This window comes from Chiloscyllium plagiosum, unplaced genomic scaffold (genome assembly GCF_037043375.1).
Source record: "Chiloscyllium plagiosum isolate Xiang-an unplaced genomic scaffold, Cpla_swu_hap1 HiC_scaffold_16, whole genome shotgun sequence".
Lineage (NCBI taxonomy): Eukaryota > Metazoa > Chordata > Chondrichthyes > Orectolobiformes > Hemiscylliidae > Chiloscyllium > Chiloscyllium plagiosum.
Genome location: NW_028270154.1, coordinates 8,274,312 through 8,288,802, shown reverse-complemented (window position 1 = coordinate 8,288,802; position 14,491 = coordinate 8,274,312). Strand labels below are relative to the sequence as shown.

At 41.5% G+C, this 14,491-nt stretch overlaps 1 pseudogene across 1 annotated transcript in view; it reads left to right on the top strand.

Moving 5' to 3' along the window:
• The first annotated feature begins 274 nt into the window (after positions 1–274).
• Positions 275–14,491, top strand: part of LOC148147467 (protocadherin alpha-C2-like) — an 87,500-nt pseudogene continuing 73,283 nt past the window's right edge. Inside the window, exon 1 of the transcript XR_015759692.1 lies at positions 275–2,832. The product of XR_015759692.1 is annotated as a protocadherin alpha-C2-like (transcript). The remainder of the gene's footprint in view (positions 2,833–14,491) is intronic.

Here is a 14,491-nt window from a genome sequence, read left to right as displayed (position 1 = left end):
AGTAACTCACTAAAAGCCTGCAAACACCAAGGACTTGGGTCGATGTGATGATGTTCAGTTTGCAATGTTTATCAAAGAATATCCAAGGATATTCTGGATATTTTTAATTGTACACCCATAATTTGACAAGATCGCTGGAAGGTCTAGCTTTAAGCATAGTTGCAGTTATTGAGCGAAACTCCTCGTGTCGCTGTCGACCAATAAGAAATTGAGACGTTGGAAGAGATCGACCGCCTCCTCCTTGACAAACAGAACCATACGGGCAGTCGGTGTCTGCGTTTCTCGTGTACGGACACGGTCAGAAAAGCTCTCCAGGTGATATCCTTAACGTTGCTCACATCAAAAATAGGATATTGATATGCAGCTAGTTTTTTTTTCTGTCAGAATTGACACAACAATATGGCAATGGCGACTATTCTGATGAGCCGAGTGTCCACCATTTTTTTGCTATGCATTTCTGACCTGGTTTCCGAACAACTTCGCTACTCGATTCCCGAGGAAATGGAACGTGGAACCTTTGTTGGCAACGCCGCTGACGATCTAGGATTAAAGGTTTGGGAGTTACCGACTCGCAAATTGCTGCTGGTTTCTGATTACTCGAAGAAATACATGGAGGTAAATGTAGAAATTGGTTTCCTGTTTGTTAATGAAAGAATCGACAGAGAACAGCTTTGTAGCAAAACCGCTGCATGTTCTCTCTCTTTCCAAATCACGCTCCATGATCCTTTGGAAATGTATCCCGTTGAAGTGGAGATACGAGACGTAAATGATAATTCACCCGTCTTTTCCAGGAAGGAATTCTATTTGCAAATCAATGAGTTAAATGCGCCGGGCGCTCGCTTCCCTCTCGAGAGTGCGCGTGATCTGGACGTGGGTACAAACACAATCAACACATACCAGATCAATCCGAACGAGCACTTCGGTATTAAAGTGCAGACAAGAAGAGGGGGGAATAAAAATGTCGAGCTGGTATTAAAGAGGTCTTTGGACCGTGAACAACAGTCAATGTTTACTCTGGTATTGACAGCCATCGATGGTGGGATTCCGCAGAGATCAGGCACAGCGCGGATCATCATTAATGTCATGGACGCAAATGACAACACCCCCGTATTCGATCATGAAACCTACAGGGCGTCAGCGGTAGAAAACATTGCGAATGGCACTTTAGTGCTAAGAGTTCATGCTGCTGATATTGACGAAGGGACAAACGCGGAGATAACATATTCCTTCACTCATTACGTTTCCCAGAATATTCGTGATTCGTTCAAATTGGATCCTGTGTCTGGAGAAATCAGAGTTCGAGGTGTACTAGATTTTGAAGAAACAAATGTTTATGAATTTGACGTCCAAGCAATGAACTCCGCTCCCCCTGAATTGTCAACTCTTGCAAATGTTGTCATCGATGTCATTGACACTAATGATAATAGTCCTGTGTTGCAAGTTACGATGGTGTCCGGTGCTGTGCGGGAAGATGCTTCTTCGGGAATTAGTATAGCACTGATCAGCGTCACGGATCGCGATTCTGGCGAATATGGGGAAGTTCATTGTCAGATCCCAGAGAATATTCCCTTCAAGATTGAAAAATATTTGAAGGGCAACTACAAGTTGATTACCAATGGCTTTCTGGATCATGAGATTACCCCACTGTACAACATCTCCATTTCAGCCTGGGACGGTGGATTTCCTCCTCTTTCAGCAAGTACATTAATTGTGGTTTCAGTAATTGATGTCAATGATAATTCACCAAGTTTTACACAGTCGTCATATAACGTGTATCTGATGGAGAATAATGCACCCGGTGCTTCTATATTTACTGTTAGTGCAAATGATGCTGATTTGAATCAGAATGCGGAAATCTCTTATTCCATTGTCGACAATCGACAGAAGGAAGAAATACCTTCCTCTGCGTACTTTACAATGAACTCCAAAAATGGGAACATTTACGCGCTTCGCTCCTTCGACTACGAGCAACAGAAACATTTCCAGGTGAAAGTTCAAGCTCAGGATGCTGGGTCGCCTCCATTGAGCAGCACTGCCTTCGTGAACGTTATTATTTTGGATCAAAATGACAATGCACCCATTATTGTTTCACCTTTAACATGGAACAACTCAGCAACAGTGGAGGTAATACCCCATTCAACACATCCAGGATATCTGGTCACCAAGGTAGTTGCCACGGATGAAGACTCTGGTCAGAACGCAAGGCTTTTCTACGAGTTATTGGAAACAACTGATCCTAGTCTCTTTACTGTTGGACATCTCTCTGGAGAAATTAGAGCAACGCGAGCATTTAGTGATCAAGATATCTTTGCCGTGCGCGTAGTCCTCTGCGTGAAGGACAATGGGCAGCCGAGCCTTTCCAGCAGCGCCACAATATCCTTTATCGTAATGTCCAATGTTACTGAGAAATCATTTGAACAACGTGATGAACCCAGACACTCGGATTTTTTTTCAGGTATAAATAGTTATCTAATCATAATTTTGGATCCACTTCCTTTTTGTTTCTCATAATAATATTATTTTTGCTCACCCTGAAGTGCAGACAAGATAGAAATACTACTGAAGTTTATAGCTCTGCAGTCTGTTGTTGTAATGGGAGAAATTCGACTGATGGCATTAATCGGACACCAACAGGAAGGGATCCTTTGAATTATACCGGGGCAGTTCAGACCGGAAGTTATCATTACAGTGTGTGCTTGTCACCGGAATCATCGAAGAGTGACTTTCTGTTTTTAAAACCTTGTCATTCTACGTTGCCTTTCAACGATCGGAGTGTTCGTGACAGCAACGCAAGAAACTAACTACGACAACAAACCATTCTTTCTGTGGCAGGTAATTCTTGATGAATAATTACGTATTATGTATTCAAATATAGAGTCAGAGTCTCTTCTCTTTGAAGACCGGAGGGCACCTACATTTCAACGAATTGCAGGAAAGAAGACATTAATTTTGGATTTGAGAGTGCTCTGTGAAAAGTGATCAGAGGACAATATGTTAAAGTGTCAACTGTGGTTAATTTCACAGGATTCTTACAGATTATCCCTCCAACGTCTGTCCGTTGTGCGCAACACGCTCAATGCACTACATGGCTGGTTATCCTTTGATGTGGACTGACGTGTTGGCCTTTCCTCCCCCCACCCTCACCCCCACCCCCACAGCATATCCGGCGATAGTTCACAATTACCCACTTTCATATTTGGAGGAATGTTTGCGCTAGCCTCTAATTTAGAAGATTCAAATCACAATCCCAAGCTTCTAAACATAAAATGCAAGCTGTATGTCGCGTGTAATTGAAATTGCGAGCTATACTGTTCGTGATACGCAGCTCTGGGTCACTGAAATACTTGGCATACGTTCAAAAGGAAATCCTATTTATGATCTCATGTATTTCAAACCTTTCCTATGACACTGTTTCAAAGATTAGTTGAGTGTCCTTGTCACTATTCATCCCGAGCTCAGTAAAACGCTGATTAACTTTCTCTTGCCCGGTAGCTGTTTGTAGGATGGTAGAATCATAGAACCGGATATTACAGAAGAGGCCATTCAGCCATCGAATCTATCCCGCCAAAAAATACGCTAAATCTACATTCGGTCCACTTTCCAGCAATAGGCCCTGAACTTTGAATGTTATGATACTTCAAGTGTTCATCCAAGTACTGTTTTAAATGTTGTGAGAATACCGTCGAAAGTTAAACTCTCAAGCAATTGATGTCAAAATTCGGCTTACCACCATGTTATTTTCATTTGAAAGATTCGTCGTGAGCCGAAAAAACTCTTTTAGGGACCCTTAATCAGAGGAATGTATTGTGAAATCACAATTTCTTCTCTGCTTTAACTATTGTTTAATGTTATCACGTGGTTAATGCTTTGGACGTTACTAGTATTTTCCGGCTAATGTTCAATTATTAGTAAAACAGTTTGGAAATTAATATTAAGAAGGTGAATGGTTCATGTCCGCACCACAAGAAGCAGTATTTCAGAGTTTACAACCACAGTGTCCCTTATCTGTAATGCAGACCGACCACCGTTTTGGAGAGTTGTTAATTGTATCTACCAATGTCTTCCTGCCGGCTTATTGATTTTTTCAGCAGGCAACTGTTTTGCTCTTCTGTTAAACGAACTGAAAATGGAAGAACTGCTACATTGCTCACAGAGAGTCTGAAAAAACATAGCGACACTTTATAATAAGACTGGGTTATTTAACACAGTACAGACTGTTTTCATCTAATAATCAATAATAATGAATTCAGACTTTCAGCTCATGATTTTGACTGCTTGGTGGCACACACATTTAGACAGTCAGGAACTGAAGTACACTGCACCTCAAAAGCCTAATTTGAGATAAATCGTGGAACTTTTGTTTTCAAATTTCACGATACACAACCTTAAGCTTGCTAGACGAAAGTCTCGATGCTACCCAATTGTCCTTACACATGTGTTGTGTTGCTTCTGTCGTCGACATCTCAGGAATAAAGCTGTGCATCGAGGAAATTGATGCACAGCTTTACGATTTACTTCACCACGGAGGTAGGGCCATTGATGAAGTCGCTGAAGGTCAGTATTGACGATTATAGTGATGGCCTCTTGCCGGTTTTTTCCGGGGTGAAAATGTTTGACGCATTTCATTTAACTTTGTTCCAGCTTTCACTGAATTTCACTTGAGGATCTCTTTTGCCTAATCGCGACTGTTTTCAATTTCCATAGAGCTTCTTAGTTCTATATTCGGAAAATGCAGCATTGCTATCAATCAGGGCAGTTTATTTATCTCACATTTTGAATGACGATGCTTCGTCAGATTTAAACATCAGTTGTAAAGATTTGCAGAGGGAGTGATGCTTGCAGAATCCTCACCGAGTACCACGCATAGATTTGCTAATGAGCAACTGTTGGTTAGTACTCCGACTGATGACAGATTCCATTACCCTGATCCTGAATTATAGGTAGACCAACAGTGTGGGAGTTTGCTGGGTTGTACTGCTTGTTTGAACAGAGCCCATCGAGACAATTTTTCACATAGATGTTAGCAGTGTAGACGGTCTAAGGAAATTCAGGCAAGTGTGCTTATTATTTAAACGAAATATAGATGTTTTCCACGCAGGCTGAGAGTTTTGTCTGGTGCAAAATCGGTCGCGTGTCCAGTGTGCAGTTTTATTACGTAGTGACACATAGAGAGAATGCAATGTGTAAAATATTGTCCTGGGCAGTAGTAGTGATTTCAGCAAGATAAATGAGCAAACTTTAATTACTTACTGAATGGCTTTCACGCTGCTCATTATGGAGAATGAAAAATAAACGAAAGGAAGAGAAATATTTTACTTAAATATCGCAGCTTCATTTTTCAAAGTTTCTCAAAATCTTTAGAGCCAAACACACAGTTTTGTTCATTTGGGAGACATTTATTGCTCGTCCCTAGTTGCCCTTGAGAAGGCGGTGGTGAACTACCTTCTTGAACTGCTGCAGTCTATGCACTGTAGGTAGGCTCACAATATCATTAAGAACAGAATTTCATGATTTTGACCCAGCGACTGTGTTTGGCGACGTATTTCCAAATCAGGAAGATGAGAGCGTTGGAGAAAAACATGCAGGCCGTGGTGTCCAGAAATATCTGCTGTCCTGTCCTATATGATGGAGGTTGGAGTGGGCTTAGAAGAAGCTGTATAGGGATCTAAGACGAAATTTCTGATGAGTAATTGAAGTTGCAAACAGGAAGCAGTGTAGTCGATCTGTGCCTACTCAGGCCCCAAAACCACCCATAACGATAATGGGCAGAGTGTTGAGTGCATGTGGTGCTGTTTGATTAATTGACCACCACTATCTGGGGTTGCATTTGGCACGATTTATTTCAGTGCGGGGCGCGTGGGGGCGCAATTTGGCTGAAGATCTAAACTTTCTTGCCATTTCGCAAAAGCTTCAAGTTTTAGCTTTGCCGTGCTTATAGCTCGTTCGAAGTCTGCTAATGCAACTGGTGGATTTACGCAGAGACCATATTAATTCAGGTTTTCTAATCTGAATTAATGGTAATGTATGGACGTGAGTAATTTAAAAGGCCTACAGATTGTGAAGCTACATATGTGCTGATTTAAATATTTACTGTTGTTGTCCCATATTACCAAATTAGTACTCATACTTAAATTCATGATCTTTGTTCAGATAGGAAGGCAAAAAGCTCAAATGATCCACTGTACCAGGCACTCCGTCCAATTTTGACTGGTCAATTGAGTCAAGTTTAATAGGATGGTAATCCAAGATGGAGGGCGGAAGAAAATTCACGCTGTAACAGGCTGTTCCTTTTTTGAGGTATTTTAGTTGTTAGAGGTGATTCCCTCAAATTGCAGGAGCAGGAATTACTGTTTTATGTGCTGTTGCGTTGCTTTGGAACTTTGCGGAAAAAAAGATGTCAAAGCAACGGCACTTTTAAAAGGGAGAAGGACAGATAAAGGCAGCACATGGTGAGGTCTGTGCAGGAGAGAGAGATAGAGAGAGAGAGAGAAAAGAACCAACACTGCCAACTGACACAGCAGTGAACCTGCGCAGCTACTGCCTTTGCTGCTTGAATTCATGTATCGCTGGACATCGGAGTGCATCTGGGAAAATTATAAAATAGTGAAATTCATAACTAATCTAGGAGGAACCTGTTTGGAAGAGGTCACAGCACAGAAAAAGACAAGTGAATATTTTTCAGTGTGGCCTACAGAACAACGGCAGCAGTAAGTTGATTCCGTTTTTTTCTTGATTTTGTTTTTTGAGATATGTCTCTGGATTGAACTTAAAATATAATCCACAAGTATTAAGTTAACCTGGAGCAGTGTATTGTCGAGGAATAAGACAATGCTATTTTCTGGGTCTGCAGATTAGAAGAAGCAACAATGGCCTTTAGTAGAGTGATATGCTCTTCTTGTCAGATGTGGGAGTTTAGGGAGAGTTTACTTGTGACTGAAGATTATATCTGTAATAAATGCCGTTGTTTGCATATCTTGTAAGATCGAATGATTAGTTGGAGAGACAGTTCGAAGGAATGAGGAATTTACAAAAGCAGGGGGATGTGATGAATGGCAGCTATAGGAAGGGAAAAACGTTGCAGATACAGTCACATAGGTGGGTGAACTCAAGGAAAGGTAAGAGAGGTAGTCAAGTATTGCAGATTTCTTCTGTGGCTGTCACCATTTCAAACGAGTGTGCGGTTTTGGAAAATGTAGGGGGTGATGGATTCTCAGGGGAATGATGCAAGAATAGCCAGATTTCTGGTATCGAGACTGGCTCTATTGCAATGAGGAGTACGTCGGGGTTCAAAAAGATCAATTGGATTAGGGGACTCTCTCGATTGAGGCACAGATAGACGTTTCTGTGGTCAGCAGTGAAAAAACAGATTGGTCGATTGCCTCCCTGATGTCAGGATCAAGAATGTCTCAGAGAGGGTGCAGAATGTTCTCAACGGGGAGAGAGAGCAGCTGGAGGTCATTGTACAATTGGATCCGATGACATAGGAAGGCAAAAGGATGAGATTCTGAACGGAGAACGTAGAGAGTTAGGCAGGAATTTTGAAAAAAGGAGATCCGCGAGAGTAGTAATATTGGATTTCGACTGCTGTTGCGAGCTACTGAGGGTAGGAATAGGAGGATAGAGCAGATGAATGGATTGCTGAGGAGCTGGTGCATGGAGAAAGACACATTTTTGGATCATTGGATTATCTTCTGGGGTAGAAGTGAACTGTACGAGAAGAATGGATTGCACCTGAATTGGAAGGGGACTAATATACTGCAGGGAGATTTGCCATAGCTGCTTAGGAGGATTTAAAATATTAAGTTGGGGAGTGGGGCCGAGGGAGATAGTGAGGAAAGAGATCAATCTGAGACTGGTACAGTTGAGAAAAGAAGCGAGTCAAACAGTCAGGGCTGGCAGGGACAAAACAGAGAACAAGGTAAAATTGAAAATTAAATTACATTTATTTCAATGCAAGAGGCCGAACAGGGAAGGCAGATGCACTCACGGCATGGTTAAGAACTTGGGACTGGGATATCATAGGAATTACAGAAATGTGGCTCAGGGATGGAAAGGACTGTCAGCTTAATGTTCCAGGATACAAATGCTACAGGACGGAACAGAAAGCGAGGCAAGCGAGGAAGGGTCGTGGCATTTTTGATAAGGGGTAGCATTACAGCTGTACTGAGGGAGGATATTCGCGGAAATGCATCTAGGGAACGTATTTGGGTCGAACTGAGAAATAAGAAAGGGATGATCACCTTTTTGGAATTGTATTATAGAACCCCTAATAGTCAGAGGGAAATTGAGAAACAGATATGTAAGGATATTGCAGTTATCTGTACGAATAATAGTGTGGTTATAGTAGGGGATTTTAATTTCCAAACATAAATTGGGACTGCCATAGTGTTAAGGGTTTAGATGGAGAAGAATTTATTAAGTATATACAAGAAAAGTATCTAATTCAATATGTGAATGCACTTCCTGGAGCAGGTGCAAAACTTGAACTACTCTTGGGAAATAAGGCAGGGCAGGTGACTGAGGTGTCAGTGGGGGAGTACTTTGGGGTCAGCGACCATAATTCTATTAATTTAAAATAGCGATGGAAAACGATAGACCAGATCTAAAAGTTGAAGTTCTAAATTGGAGGAAGGCTAATTTTGACAATATTTGGCAAGAACTTTCAAAAGATGATTACAGGCAGATGATCGAGGTAAATGACTGGCTGTGAAATGGGAAGCCTTCAGAAATGAGATAATTAGAGTCCAGTGACAGTATATTCCTATCAGGGTGAAAGGAAAGGCTGGTAGGTGTAAGGAATGGTGGATGACGAAAGAAATTGATGGTTTGGTTAAGAAAAAGAAGGGACCATATTTCAGGTACAGGCAAGTCAGATCAAATGAATACTTAGAAGAGTATATAGGCAGTTGGAGTATACTTAAGAGGGAAATCAGCAGTGCAAAAAGGGGACATGAGATAGCTTTGGTAATAGTGTTAAAGAGAATCCAAACAATTTAACAAATATATTAAGGTCAAAAGGCAACAACTGAGCGAATGGGGCCCCTCAAAGATCAGCAAGGCAGCCTTTGTGTGGAACCGCAGGATATGAGGGTGATACTGAATGAATATTTTGCATCAGTGTTTACTGTGGAAAAGGACGTGAAAAGTATAGAATGCAAGGAAATAGATGGTGATATCTTGGAAAATATCTATATTACAGAGGAGGAGATGCTGGATTTCTTGAAATTCATAAAAGTGGACAAATCCCAGGACCTGATGAGGAGTAACCTAGAACTCTGTGGGAAGCTAGAGAAGTGATTGCTGGGCCTCTTACTGAGATATTTGTATAATCAATAGTCACAGTTGAGGTGCCAGAAGACTGGAGGTTGGCAAACGTGGTGCCACTGTTTAATAAAGGTGGTAAGGACAAGCCAGGGAACTGTAGACCATTGAGCTGATATCGATGGTGGGCAAGTTGTTGGGCGCAATCCTGAGGGATAGGCTGTACATGTATTTGGAAAGGCAAGGACTGATTAGGTATAGTCAACATGGCTTTGTGCGTGGGAAATCATGTCTCACAAATTTGATTGTGTTTTTTTTTTGACGAAGTAGCAAGGAGGATTGATGAGGGCAGAGTGGTAGATTTCAGTAAGACGTTCGACAAGGTTCCCCATGGGAGAGTGGAGTACAAGGTTAGATCTCATGGAATGCAGGGAGAACTAGCCATTTGGACACAGAACTGGCTAAAAGGTAGTTGTTTTTTCAGACTGAAGGTCTGTGACCAGGGGAGTGCCACAAGGATTGCTGTTGGGTCCACTAATTTTCATCACATATAAATGATTTGGATGTGAGAATCAGAGGTACAGTTAGTAAGTTTGCTGATGACAGAAAAATTGGAGATGTAGTGGACAGCAAAGAAGGTTACCTCAGGTTACAACGGGATCTTGATCAGATGGTCCAATGGGCTGAGAAATGGCAAATGGAGCTTAATTCAGATAAATGTGAGGTGCTGCGTTTTGGGAACGCAAATCTTAGCAGGACTTATACACTTAATGGTAAGGTCCTAGGGAGTGTTGCTGAGCAAAGAGACCTTGGAGTGCAGGCTCATTGCGTCTTGAAAGTGGAGTCATAGGAAGATAGGATATTGAAGAAGGCGTTCGGTATGCTTTCCTTTAATGGTCAGAGTATTGAGTACAGTAGTTGGGAGGTCATGTTGTGCCTGTACAGGTCATTGGTTAGGTTACTGTTGAATTATTGCGTGCAATTCTGGTCTCCTTCCTATTGGAAAGGTGTTGTGAAACTTGAAAGAATTCAGAAAAGATTTGCAAGAATGTTGGCAGGGTTGGACGATTTGAGCTATATGGAGAGGTTGAATAGGCTGGGGCTGTTTTCCCTGGAGTGTTGGAGGCTGAAGGGTGACCTTATAGAGGTTTACAAAATCATGAGGGGCATGGATAGGATAAATAGACAAAGTCTTTTCCCTGGGGTGGGGGAATTCTAGAACTAGAGCGCATAGGTTTAGGGTGAAAGGGGAAAGATATAAAAGAGACCTAAGGGGGTAACGTTTTCATGCAGAGGGTGGTACCTGTATGGAATGAGCTGCCAGAGGAAGTTGTGGAGGCTAGCACAATTGCAACATTTAAAAGACATCTGTATGGCTATATGAACAGGAAAGGTTTGGCGGGATATGGGTCAGGTACTGGCAGGTGGGCCTAGATTGGGTGGGGATATCTGGTCGGCATGGACGAGTTGGGCCAAAAGGTCTGTTTCCGTGCTGTACATCTCTATGGCTCTATGACTAAGTGAAACTGAATCACAATATGCTGTACATTACTGGGAATATTGTCATGATTACAGTAGGCATTTATGTCCTGGACGATCATGGATTATTTGGAATAAAACAGCATATGTTAGAGAAACGCAGTAGGTTTGGCAGCCACGTGCAGAGAAAACACTCAACATTCTTCTGAACTCGACCCATTAATTGTTTTCTCTCCACAAATGCTACCAGGTCTGTTAAATTTTAGGATTTTTTTATGTCTTAGTTCTCTCGCATGCACAGTTCTTTGTTTTGCTTTGCTTATTAATTGGAAATACGATTCTAAGGAGAATCAGCCTTTCTGCTGCTAAAGAACGTTATACCGATTTTACAAAGAATACGAAAAAATGCCATGCTATTACTTGTGTTTCTAAAGGATTCTGGATTTGCACATGCACCGTCCTTTCATTTCATGCAGTTGTAATAAATCCTGAAACAATATATCATTCAGGACGATTGCTGCAGTTATTGTTAAAGGCTGTTCGTGTCGCTGTCTACCAATAAGAAGCTGAAACGCTGCCCTGCATCTGCAATGCCTCATTCTCCAGCTAAAGGACCACAGCGAAAAAGCGACAAGACCAACAGTGCCTGCCTATGTGTCGTGCAGCCATGAACTGCCAATCTGCTCTGCTCTGTGTTTCGTTTACTTCCTCTCTTCCATATTAAAGTAATGACATACATCCGTACCATTATCCTTTAAGAGACAAGATAAGGTCATCGATTTGCCAATTTATTTTACAGCAACATCTACCTGAGAACAATGGCAATAATGAGCGGGCCCGTGTTGGACCGCTTTACGGGGCTAGCCCTTTGATCGGTTCCCGAACAGCAGGAACACAAACCCTTTGTTGAGGATATCGCTGAGTATTTGAGACCAAGTATGTGGGAATTATCCACGCGGACATCTCGACTGGTCTTTGATGAAAGACGTTAGTACATTGAGGTTAATTTGGAAATTTGAGTTGTATTTCTTAATTAACCGCTGAGAGTCGCAATGGGGAGACATTTGTGTGGAGGTCATAGCAGTCAGAAATCTAATGCTCTGGGCACGTGGGTTCGAATCCCACAGCGGGAGGTGAGTTTTGAATTTAAAATTGGCGTAAAGTCGAGAGCTGGCCTGATGGTAGGTTGATGTACAAACCCATTCCTTAGAGGGGTGGCAAACTACTGATCACAGCTGCTGCATGTGACTCCAGATGTACAGCAATATGGTTAGCAATTTATATGGATGGGCCATAAATGCTGACCAAGCTGATGAAGTCCTCGTCCAGCAAAGCAACAAAAAAAAAAGGATTGAGCCTAGAGTCCTAAAGTTGCTGCATTAGGAAAGAGAGACAGAGTGTCTGTTTCGGGCATCAGACATTCAAATTCTCCAAAATCTCGCCCATAGCCTTGCATGTTACGACGTCCACGTGTTCATCTAAATAGTTGTCTTTTGAGGGTTTCCTGTTTTCACCACCGTTTAAGACAGTGAAGTCAAGATGTCCACAACTCCCTCGTTGAAGAAGAAAAATCTTAAAATCAGTTCTAAATATCCTGATCCTTATGTTAATATTACGTCGTTTTGATTATTGACCCCATCTAAATAGGGGAAAAGTTTCTCTCTACCTTGGCTTTTATTGTCCCTCGGAACGTTGTACCCCTCAATCTCAATGCCCCTCATCCTTCTCTGCGGTAAGGGAATCAATCACAGTTTACCTCTTCTTTTTTCGTAGCTGAATCGCTGCGGTCAACAGCACGCTCCCTTATTTAATCACATCCTTCGTACCTTGCAACCAGAATTGCACAATGCATCTGCCGTGACCAAACTCACGTTGCAATCAGCTCAAACATAGTTACCTTGCTCTTGCATTCAGACAGAGCGACCAGAGGAGAGTTATACAGCGCTGTATCTGTTCTCTTGCTTTGTGAATACAAGTGGATAATTATTAGAAAATATTCCTTGCTGCAGTGCGAATATTTCAGTTGTAGCCCAGTCATTCAATTTACTTGTTGAAAGATCGCAAGACCAGATGCCCGTCCTAACACAATCAATACTTCCTAGATCTTTCTTAAGAGATGGCTTGGAGTACCATTGCGACTTTGAGTGGTATTTTAATTCAATAAACATCTTATCTCCATAACTAGTTGAATGGGGATGTAATTTAAAGTCTGTGATATTATTACTTCAATGGCATGAAGTTGCAACGTGACAATGTATAAAGAGATCTGGGTATCCTCATCAATGTGTCACTGAAGTCTAACATACAGGTGCAGCAAGCTGCTACGAAGGCTAAACGAATATTAATCTTCAATTCAAGAGGATTGGAGTTTATAGATAATCGCGTACAGGTTGAATTTTGTCGAAGATAACTTCCATGGCAGAGACTGTATTTTACACAGTACCTGAAGAACGTTATTATTGAAACAGAGGGAGTCCAGCACAGGTTCATCAGACTTGTTCCTGTGATGGCGTGACTGTCCTTTGAAGAACATTGGGCAAACTGAAGGTGTATTTTCTAGGGGTGAGAAGAAGTGACCTCATTGAAACCTGCAGCATAATTAAAGGGAAGGACAAAACAGATTTAGATTTTGTTTGGATTTTATTGTCACGTGCACACAAAAACAAATGCATCCGAGTATATTGAAAAGTTTTCAATGTCGCCACACACAATGGTCCGTCTTAGTACAAGTATCTCGATACAAAAAGTTAAGAATAAGGTAAAAAGAAATTAGGAAAAAAGTTAAAAGTTAAATATTACAGTCACTACATTACAGATGCAGAAGGGATGATTCCCTCGGTTGGGGATCTTAGTCCTACCAGGGACAATTAAATATAAGGAATGCCCACGTTGGACGAGGATGAGGAGATTTTTTGATTAAATCGTTGCAAACCCTTGGAAATCCCAACACAGTGCTGTAGAAGCTCAATCTTCAATGATGGTTTAACTATGCTTAAAACATATTTTGATAGTTTTCTAGCGACCAACGGGGTAGAGACTTGTGGGGATAAATGATGAAAGACATTAAAGTATTAGATTAGTAATAATCGCGTTAAATAACATGACAGCCTGGCGGGCTGAATGACCTACTCCTGCTCCCATGTTTCTCAGTCCGATTACTGAAAATGCAACATTGCGCGTGCTGTGCGTTCCATGGACTGCTTTCTCTTTTGGAAAACCTTCTATTTTAATCTGCTACCAGTGGCCTCATCTTTGGTGTCCACGTTGTCCACCATCGAGGCCGATCGTTGCGATGTTACATCCATATGTCGGTTTACTTTCTTCATTCGAATTCTTAGACAAAACCTAACATTTAAACCATTTAGGATTCGTCACTCATTTTAACAGATTTGTTTTCGTTTCAAAAGCTATTACTTCCTCTTGTGCGTTTTTATGATTATGGCCCGAGATCCTCACATTTTAACTCTTTTTCTGTGTTTCCGTCCAACTCATCTTTTCATTCTTAACCTCAAGAATATAAACAGTACCCACGCCGCACTTCAACATCTGCGGCTCCATGAGCATGTTTCATAAATCGCATTTACTTCTGCGATGTTAAAGCATAATTTTTCCTAATCAAGTAAATTATTTTCAAAATCAGATTGAGGTATAGAACAATCGAATTCGGTGATACTTCAATCTTGGAGCTATTCAGTTTGGTGTCGGTCTAGATATCGGGGCAATTTTTGCAGTGTTTAATGACTGTACAGTG